This window comes from Engraulis encrasicolus, chromosome 8 (genome assembly GCF_034702125.1).
Source record: "Engraulis encrasicolus isolate BLACKSEA-1 chromosome 8, IST_EnEncr_1.0, whole genome shotgun sequence".
NCBI lineage: Eukaryota > Metazoa > Chordata > Actinopteri > Clupeiformes > Engraulidae > Engraulis > Engraulis encrasicolus.
The window spans coordinates 26,204,140-26,213,951 of record NC_085864.1 but is presented as its reverse complement, the minus strand read 5'-3'; the positions used below and the strand labels follow the sequence as shown (position 1 = coordinate 26,213,951).

Below are 9,812 nucleotides of genomic sequence, written 5' to 3'. Positions count from 1 at the left end.
GCTTCATCTAGTCATCTATATTTCATTCTGTCCATAAACCGTTTGCAATATAGTGAAAATGTATTAATTTACAGGTAATCGTACCAAAATACCATTATAGATCCGATTTACTGGTATACAGGGACGGCAATAAAGACACAAAATAAGTAGGGGGTCGAGTGCGTGCATTTGGAGACCACCAATCAAAAATCGCATAGGGGTGGACCTGCTGCGAAAATATTAAACCGTGGGAGCAACCTGCCTGGACGGAGGACAAGGCAAGCAACACGCGTAGTAACCAACAGCATCAGTTACAATATCATTCGGTAAGCTATTTTTCCTCATACACGTTTTGCAAGATTATGAGCTGTGATTTTCACTGTGATTGACTAGCTATGGAGAAGGACAAGCGATTGTCCACACACTATACTATGATGACTAAAACAACGCAAGTTTATTCTTTTTTTGCTTGAGGATGTCACTGATGACACACATTGAATGCAAAAGTAGTGTGTTTGAATGAAGTCGTTGTTGAAATATAAGCATCTCACTGAATAGCCCATCACACGTTTTGAGAAGCTATTCAGGTGTAGGCTGATGATGTTGACTTGGCTGCATCTCTTTCAGTGTGTAGACTGGCTATCATTCAGTGTGTACCTATGTGCTGAAGACAATGTCCGAATGTCTTTTGCAATCAGGTGTATTCATATTTGCCGTTTGCGATTTTATTCCTATTACTAAAATTACTATGAGCGCTTGTACATGGGGCGGGATAAAAAAAAAAAACTAAACAAAATAGCTGTTGATATGTCTTAGATGGAGATGGTATAGCCATTGGCTATTTAAGTGGACTGCATCACCCGATTCAATTGGGTTAATTATATAGGATACGGTACTTAGGCCTATTATTAAAATTAGGCTATTACATTGAATCCTTATAACACCAGACTGGTCATTTACATTTACATTTGTGTTATTTGGTAGTTTTTTTTGTAGATTTTCTACTGTCACAGGGCCTGTACATTGACTTCATTTAATTGAATAATTAATTGCTGAACAACACAAGGGATGAAACTGCGGTAGGGCCTAGGCCTCGTCACATCTGGCCAGGTGGGATTTTGCCAAAAAAGGGGATGACCGTTGACCGAAAATCCTTTTTTATGCCACTGATTTGCACACTAATGGATATCATTTAATTTAATACTGAGTTTTGGTCTTGAATTTCACACCCATGGTCACAGAGAGAGTGTGTGTGTGTGTGTGTGTGTGTGTGTGTGTGTGTGTGTGTGTGTGTGTGTGTGTGTGTGTGTGTGTGTGTGTGTGTGTGTGTGTGTGATTGACCTTACTACTGGGAAATCCCTCTGTGTTGAATACTTCAGGCACATGCACGTGCACGCGCGCGCGCGCGCACACACACACACACACACACACACACACACACACACACACACACACACACACACACACACACACACACACACACACACACTCATCAATGCACACAATGTGTGTGTAGTGTGGGTCAGCACCTAGCTACGTGGCTATCGATCTCCAGATTGATCGCTATACTGCAGCGCAGGGGTGGGCGACTTGCTAATTTGCAGGGATGACCGACAGCCAGAGCTGGAATCCCTTCACTCAATTATCAGCATCACTGCACCTTCCAACCACGCACGAAAGACCCCCTTAAACACACACACACACACACACTCACACACACACATACTGGACCACAGAGAGGGAAGAAAGATGTACAAAGAAACAAACAAACATCTGCATTCTTATTTCATCCCTGTGGACTCCTGTAGCTACCCCATCTTTCATTTTTGTGTCACGCACATTTTTGTAACTGAGCCCTGAGGAAGGTCAGTAGACCGAAAGCTTGGCCTATTATTAAAAAGAACACAAAGGGGATTTAAGTGTGCAGACATTTTTCTTTCAATGTGTCACGCACATTGAAATGACCCTTCCCTTCTACGCTTCTTGGTATGTTTCTCGAACGGGACGAGAAAGCCAATGCAGTTTTCAAGGTGCAGGTAGCGGGTACTTGTTCACTTCAGAGGGGAAGACACAGCATACTCTTATCCATTATGCTGAATTTTATGAAACAAACGTTTCAGCCCGTGTGGCCTTTCTCAAGTTTTCTGAGAAAGGCCACATGGGCCGAAATGTTTGTTTACTAAAATTCAGCATAATGGACAAGAGTATGCAGTATCTCTTCCCCTTTGAAATGTTTCTCAAACAGGCGAGGCAAAGCCAGTCTTCAAGTCCTGCCACTGACCCTCATGTAGCCGACGATTCCATTTCGGATGATCTCTGTCGAAGAATCCCCATGCTGAGCTGAGTTAATTATGCTTTTGGAGGATTTGTTTTCCCATGTTCTTGGCCTCCAGGGCTAAGAGTTTCGCCATGGCACACCAGTTTTTGATTGGTGGATTTAGCAGGTAGAGGCAATCTTTTGCTTCCCACAGTACTGGTCAGGTTGAATGGCTCCTTTCATAGTGCGGCTGTTAACAGGGATTAATAACCTGTGGTGACCCTCTCAGGAGAGAGGTGCTGGTATGATTGGGATCAGGAACGGAGCTATAGGGAGGGCCCAAGGGCCCAGGGCACTCCTGTATTGGTGGTGGGGCCCCAATTATGACCTTGGCAGGCCGTATGGGTGGCTGTTTCAGTGTTTTACCCTGGGGCCCCATGTGCAAATGTCCTGCCACTGTTTGGGGTTTCCATGCAGCAGTTAGTTGACCAGAGAGCATCCGGTTCAGTGCTCCTTAACCAGCCAATATTAGATGCGTCCTAGCATCTATATAAGAGGGTATGTCCATCCGTCTGTCGGTTTGTCAGTCCATCTGAAACGCATTCTTCATTGTAATTCCCAAGGCGACAGTGCATAGACGTACACATCTTTGTTCGCCTGTTGGACAGAAGGAATGGGTTGACAGCAACCTGTTGTATATTAATTTACCCATTCCATTCCTGTGTTGAATTGAAAGATCTACTGTTTAAGATATTCCTTTTCTTTCCATGCTTTACACCTGTGCTATTACTGTGAATAGAAAACCCCCAACGTTGTCAGGTGGGATCCCAGTTGACTTCAGAATTCAGTTCACATCTCAACCAGCAGCTTTGTAGCTTACACAGTTGGCCTTATGGGCAGCCAGCAGCGATGCCTGTTCACTGAGTGATTATTTTTCCCCCACCGTATTGAATCTGCATTAACAAACATGTAATACTTGTGTATCGCAGCTGTATTAGTAGGCTAAAGCTATAACAACATCAGGCGGAAACTGTCTGATGTATCAGGCACCATCAGTCCATATTTATATTAAAAAACTACAACAGTGTCAGGTTTCTGCCTGAATTAGAAGGATAGCTTGTAGCAGGTGGACAGAAATGGTATAGATGAATTGGACTGATGTGGTCGAATACCAATCAAATCTACATGTACCTGTGATACTGTAAATGCTTGCTTGGAGAAATGGAGAAGGAAGATTAACGAGCACCTGCCTCTTTCTTCATATAGGTGCAAAAAAAGGCTATTTTCATCCTCACACCCTCAGCATTGTGTGATCATGAGCTGTACAAGATGTAACCTCTGTGTTTCATTACTCTTCAGTTTTCCCTGCTAGCACTACCTCTCATCTAGAGGCTCTGATTTTAAACCTACCTGGATTCGTTTTTGGCAGTTGTCGGCGAAAAATAGGGTTCAGGTAGAAACTCAAGGTTTAGTTCATGTCTCTGATCCGCCACGCAGAACAGGCCGAGTAGAGCGATCAAGTTTTAACGTGACTGCATCTATCTCAGTACAGGCAAAGCCCTGCAAGCTTATTGTTATTCACAAGGCTTTCGCATTGCACTGACACACGGCCCCTCTTTTCCATCAGCACCGGCGCCGTCTCGGTGTGTGTATCTCCATCTTCTCTGTCGCTCATCATCTCCCCTGTTTACGGTGTTGCCTGCATCAACATTCACGAGCGTAAATAAAAGAGCATTCCCATGTATTGGGGTTGATCCCGCTGTCGTGTGTTATGGATAAGAAGGGGTCTCTCTCTCATCATACTGTCAGTCAGTCGACTCCTACTATAAATCCCAATGCCATCTGTAAACATTATGCTAACTCAGATGTATAATGTCAGATCTGTATGGTCAACCCCCCCAGCTGTATGAAAACATAGAAATAATGTTTTGGGATTTAATTAGCTAAACAGACTAAGAAATAAACTGATGCCTATCCAGGAACATCACAGTTGGCGTGAATATGAAGAGCTTCTAACCTAGATTAGTTTTGTTGCTCTCACATACTCACAGACTTTGTTTATACTGAAGAAGACTTAGCAGGTTTAGAGGAGCGGGCTTGAATAAGATCTGTGACGGCCATGAGAGGGTTTACTTATTATTCTCTCTTCATGACAACTGCTGGTATTACCGACAACAAATCTCAAGTCTCTGTCCCTGACTTAAACCCCATCGACATCGACACCCCCCATCATCCGCCAACATCCAAATCAGTCGCTCGCTCTTCTCCGCTGCCACTGATATCCCCCAAATAGATTCACACTCATTATCAATATCTAGGCCTACCCCTCTAATATCGTCCCTGCCCCCTTTTCCTCCCCCATCCCCATTCCCATCCCCATCCCCATCTCCATATTTCATCTCTCTCTCTCTGTCTCTCTGTCTCTCTCGCTCTCTCGCTCTCTCGCTCTCTCTCACACACACACTCTGTCGCTCCCTCGCTCTTCAGCTCCCTAAGCTGGAAGATTGCATGAATGTATGTGGTCTCCCTCAGGGAAAGTGAGAACAATGGTGTAATTTTAGATCAATTTCATGGTAATGACTGCGTGTGGAGTCATTGTACATTGTGTGTGTGTGTGTGTGTGTGTGTGTGTGTGTGTGTGTGTGTGTGTGTGTGTGTGTGTGTGTGTGTGTGTGTGTGTGTGTGTGCATATTATGTGTGTGTGTGGTGTGTGATATTGTCTGTCTCACATAATTTATTTGTTTCAAACAATTAATTCAATACTGTTGGCCCTGATAGGATATTGCATTATTGCAGCTGTAAGTAAAAACGAATGAAATTTCAGACCCATGCGCACACACACACACACTTCAATGCACACGAATGCACGCACACACACACACACACACACACACACACGCTCGGATGCGCACACACATACAGATGAGCGGATGTGCACACACATTTCAGGCTCGCAGGCACGCACAAATTTGTCATAGAAACCAAAATTCGAAAACAAGGGTGTGGGTGCCCTTGCACATTTCACTGTCTGCGATTTGCTCAGTAGTAGTATAACCCTTTAAAACACGGTGTTATAAATTTTCTGTTACCAGAATGGCAATGAACATGTCATAGTACATCGCTAAAGGCCCTGTGTGTTATGTCATTGTAGTGTAGTACTATGGTAGTTAGTAACTTTTCAATAATTATTACAGCGTGCCACAGGAGGTACAGCGTGCATCATGGGACTACGGAAGACTGCGGTATACTATAGTTTTTACCATTCAGAACATGGCACAGGTGCACAGCCGCTCACACATACAGTACGTGTGCAAGGCAAGGGCACATTGCTCTTGGCTTCTTTCAGTTTACATGATTGGAGTTGACACCACTGCTATTGTAATTCTGTGCAGCCAGTCGCACTTGCATATACTGTATAGTTCTTCCACACGTCTGTGTGGAATGCAACGCTGCTGAAATGTTCTTGTATGCCCAAAGACTGCAGTCATCATATGCGAGAGACCGATATCAGGCTCCAGGCATGTGCCATCTTGCCTGGCAATCAGCATTTGTAACTCTGTGCAGTCGCACTTCCACATAGTTCCTCCACACGTTTGTGGAAAGCGAAGCTGCTGAGATGTTTCAAACTGCAGTCATCATCATCATCATCCACACATACAAGAGTGATGCATCAGCTTCCAGGCTACATGTCAGCTAGCTGGTAATCAGCATTTGTAACTCTGTGCAGTCGCACTTGCACAGTTCCTCCACCGTCCACACGTTTGTGGAATGCAAAGCTACTGAGATGTTTCAAAGTGTTCTTGTACATGTATGCCTGAAGAGTACTGCAGTCATCATCCACACATACGAGAGAGAGAGAGTGATGCATCAGCTTCCAGGCTCGTGTCAGCTCGCTGGTAATCAGACCCTCCGCTGCCTGCTGCCTGCTATACAGCTACTGGTTACCGGGAGAGGGGAATGGGAGAGATGGGAGGAACAGGCTGTCAGGAGATGCTCTGCGAACTCTGGTTATCTCCTCCTTAGAGATGAAGTGATGGATGTGAGAGTATGTCAGTGAGGAGAAAAATACAGATAGACAGATGGATATTTGAATTGGTGAAGTGTGTGTGTGTGTGTGAGAGAGAGAGAGAGAGAGAGAGAGAGAGAGAGAGAGAGAGAGAGAGAGAGAGAGAGAGAGAGAGAGAGAGAGAGAGAGAGAGAGAGAGAGAGAGAGAGAGAGAGAGAATTTTGACAGTGCTCTGTGAGTTTTATGAAAGCATACACTTGGGACATGTTGTAGTCTAGACACAGGGGAAATGTGGTAGCCTATATGGATATCTGTTTGTGTTATACCATTGCAATAACCATCATATGCTTAGCCTGCGTGTTTCCAGCTAGATGCTTATATAATGTCATTTTGTAGCCATAATGTGGACGCAGTGGCTTTGTATTTGATATTAAGTGGAGATTGCAAATGGATTAAAAACGCAGGTCATCTCTGACTTTCAGTCTGTTAATCCCGTGAATTAGGCTATTCTCGGTACCGGTGAGGATTAATGCTTCAGCCCGTTCCCGGCTGCCTGTATTCCCTTGCCTATACCTTTCACTGTCAGATTCTACCTTCATATTTCCTCTCATAAGCTCCTGTGTTTCCTTTTTTTATCTCCTGTGTCCTACAGTATCTGTTCTCTTCTCTTTCTTCAAATTCCTCTCTGTGCCTCCCACCATCCCTATTCCTTTTTTTTCGTTCCCTTACCTCCTCCTCTCCGGTTCTAGTTATCTGTCACTTGCTGTAGACTTTGTTTTCATTGCATTATGTCTCTCTCCGTCTTCCTCCATCTTTCCCCATAGGCTTCTCAGTCGTCTATATCTCTCAGTCTTTCTTTTGCACTGTTGTAGTGATGTTGGGAAAGCAGACAGGGCATATGGGCACGTCTCTCTCTCTCTCTCTCTCTCTCTCTCTCTCTCTCTCTCTCTCTCTCTCTCTCTCTCTCTCTCTCTCTCTCTCTCTCTCTCTCTCTCTCTCTCTCTCTCTCTCAGTAGGACTGTGTTGGCCCTGAGGTGGAGCATAATTAAACCTGACTGCTGCTGGTGGCAGGCCCCCTGTTCATTCATCACTCCTCTCACACACTCTCCTTGCTTCTCCTCTCTTTCTCTTCTTCTCTCCTCTTTTCTCTTCTTTCCTCTCTTCTCCTTAGCTCTCCTCTCCTCCATCCCTCCCCTCTCCCCCCTCTCTCTCTTTCCCTCTTTTCTCTGTGGTCTATTTTCTCAGCCACACTCCTCTCCTCTCTCCTCCTTACTAGCTCTCCTCTCCTCCATCCCTCCCCTCTTTCTCTTTCCCTCTTTTCTCTGTGGTCTATTTTCTCATCCACACTCCTCTCCTCTCTCCTCCTTACTAGCTCTCCTCTCCTCTACCCCTCCTTCTCTTTCCCTCTTTTCTCTGTGATTTATTTTCTAATCCACACTCCTCTTCTCTCTCTCTCTCTCTCTCTCTCTCTCTCTCTCTCTCTCTCTCTCTCTCTCTCTCTCTCTCTCTCTCTCTTCAAACCTGTGCTGTCCTCATCTCCACACTCCACTCCTCTCCTGTCCTCTTGTTCTGTCCTTCAGTCACCCATAGCATGGCTCTTTACCTGCTTGACCGGCTCTGCCCTCCACCTCTCTCCTGTCATAGAGGCCACGGCAGCTGAAAGTGTGAAGGTATGAAGACGTGACGGCTGGTACTGGTGTGTGTGTGTGCAGGGAAGCCAACAAGGGGGGGGGGGGGGTGCCCTAGGCTATCCAGGGCCCAGGGAGAGAGGGGGCCCAGAATTGCATCCACAGGACATTGTATGTACTGGGTTTGGGGCCCTTTCATATGTCTTTTTCCCAGGCCCTGCCAAAGCTGTCAGCAGCCCTGCATGTACTGTGTGTGCGTAGTTCTCCCCTCTACCCCTCTCCTGTCATAGAGGCTAAGGTCACTGAAGGTGTGAAGCGGTGACAGTTGGTGCTGGGGTGAGTGTGTGTGTGCATGAGTGCATATGTGTGCACTGCGCTCGTGGTTCTACCCTCTACCCCTCTCCTGTCATAGAGGGTAGGGCCTCTGAAGATGGTGGTGGTGCTGGGCTGTGGATGCGAGTATGAGTTTGACCATGTTACTTGGGTCGACTTCTCTGGAGGAGATAGGGTTGGGGGGGAATGTGATGAATGCAATGGAGATCAGGGAGGTAAAAGAGCAGAGAGGAGGAGACTCGCCAGACTACCAGGTGGCGAGGTTCGGTCTATGTCTGGCTTGCGTGTCTGTGTGCGTGTGTCCGTCGGGCGGTCGGTCGGTCTGTCTGTCTGTCTTTGAGCGAGCATGCCTGCGTGACTGAGACAAAAGTACAGAGAATGAGAGTGTATTGTAGAGAGTAGAGAGGATGAGAGTAGTGTAGAGAGTAGAGAGGATGAGTGTGTGTGTGTGTGTGTGTGTGTGTGTGTGTGTGTGTGTGTGTGTGTGTGTGTGTGTGTGTGTGTGTGTGTGTGTGTGTGTGTGTGTGTGTGTGTGTGTGTGTCAGTGAAGCAGAAGTGGAGAACATGAGTGACAGAGTGTCTCTGGTGGGAAGGCAAAACTAGAGCAGCACATCCGTTCATCCTCCTTCCCTTCCCGCACGTCAGCCAGCTCCACCCATCTCTCTACAGTGCCATTCATCATCTCTCACATCTGCCTCCTGTCTGCTCATCTCAGCGCCGCTCCAAATGTAGCCAGTTTTATGGTGACCATTTAGATAGTTCACAATCTCAATAATCAGATGAGGTTAGAGTGATGAGGTCTGGAAAGTAAATGTATGGAAGTAAATGTATTGGAAGTATAAGTATTGAAAGGTCAGTGAATGTTTTCTATATATAGAAAACATTCATATATATAATATTTATTAAATATATAATATATAAATATATATGTATGTATGTAAATATATAATATATAAATATATATGTATGTATGAATTTGTGCGATTATTATTATATGCAATGTTTTATATATATTTTATATGTGTGAACTTGATATTTGATACCTTATATTTCTGACCATACCTGTGTTATGATTATGTACCACATTTCATTTTACAAATCTCAAACCAGAATGAGATGGAAATGCAGTTAATTCATCAATGCAGTAAAGTAGAAGAATAAGCAAGGACATATGTAAGAGTATGTTAGAGAAGAAAAATAGTCCTGGAAAGAATGGGGTAGGAGTTTTTGAGGTAAGGGCACAAAAACAGCTGCCTTGTGATGGGTGATTGAGGTGCATGGTGGTAGAGGTGCCTTGCCCGGCCTGATCCCATCACAGTCTCCTTCAGCAAGATGCTTAACCCCAAATTGCTCCTGGTGGCAGGTCTTTACCTTGCCTGGCAGCCTGCTGTTGCACCAGTGTGTGAATGTGAGCTATACAGTACATTTTAAAGAGCTCTTTTGAGTGCTTGAAGGAGTAGAAAAACAGGGTTTACGTACTGTAGATGCACTCCGATCCGAAAGGCAGCCCACCAAGGCTGGAGAAGCAGGTGTAAAGGGTGGGGGAGTGAAGGCTGGATCAGCATAACGAAAATGGCACTCTTCACCTCTGTCTTTTGATCTCAGCACA

The 9,812-nt window shown here is 45.2% G+C and overlaps 1 protein-coding gene across 1 annotated transcript in view; it reads left to right on the top strand.

The window, feature by feature from the left end:
• Window positions 1–206: 206 nt before the first annotated feature.
• serpini1 (serpin peptidase inhibitor, clade I (neuroserpin), member 1) overlaps window positions 207–9,812 on the top strand; it is a 38,448-nt gene continuing 28,842 nt past the window's right edge. The window contains exon 1 of the mRNA XM_063204385.1: window positions 207–305. The gene's annotated coding sequence lies outside the window, so the exon portion shown is untranslated. The remainder of the gene's footprint in view (window positions 306–9,812) is intronic.